Source organism: Arachis duranensis, chromosome 6 (genome assembly GCF_000817695.3).
Source record: "Arachis duranensis cultivar V14167 chromosome 6, aradu.V14167.gnm2.J7QH, whole genome shotgun sequence".
Taxonomy (NCBI): domain Eukaryota; kingdom Viridiplantae; phylum Streptophyta; class Magnoliopsida; order Fabales; family Fabaceae; genus Arachis; species Arachis duranensis.
Window position 1 is genome coordinate 83863169 of NC_029777.3, and position 525 is coordinate 83863693.

Genomic DNA, 525 nt, shown 5'->3' on the forward strand with positions numbered 1-525 from the left:
AGACACATAATTGGGTGAACCTTTTCAGATTGTGACTCAACTTTGCTAGAGTCCCCAATTAGAGGTGTCCAGGGTTCTTAAGCACACTCTTTTTTTGCCTTGGATCACAACTTTATTTCTTTCTTTTCTTTCTTTTTTTCGTTTTTTTTTGAATCAGTGCTTTTTCTTGCTTCAAGAATCAATTTGATGATTTTTAAGATCCTCAATAACAGTTCTCTTTTTCCCTCATTCTTTCAAGAGCCAACAATTTTAACATTCTCAAAACAACAAATTCAAAAGACATATGCACTGTTCAATCATTCATTCGGAAAACAAAGAGTATTGTCACCACATCAAACTAATTCAACTAGTTTCAATGATAAATTCAAAATCCTGTACTTCTTATTCTTTTGTGATTAAAGCACTTTTCATTTAAGAGAGGTGATGGACTCATAGGACATTCATAGCTTTAAGACATGAATTTTAAATTTTATTAATTATGAATTAAGAACAAGACTCAAAAATAGATATAAGATGATACTAAAA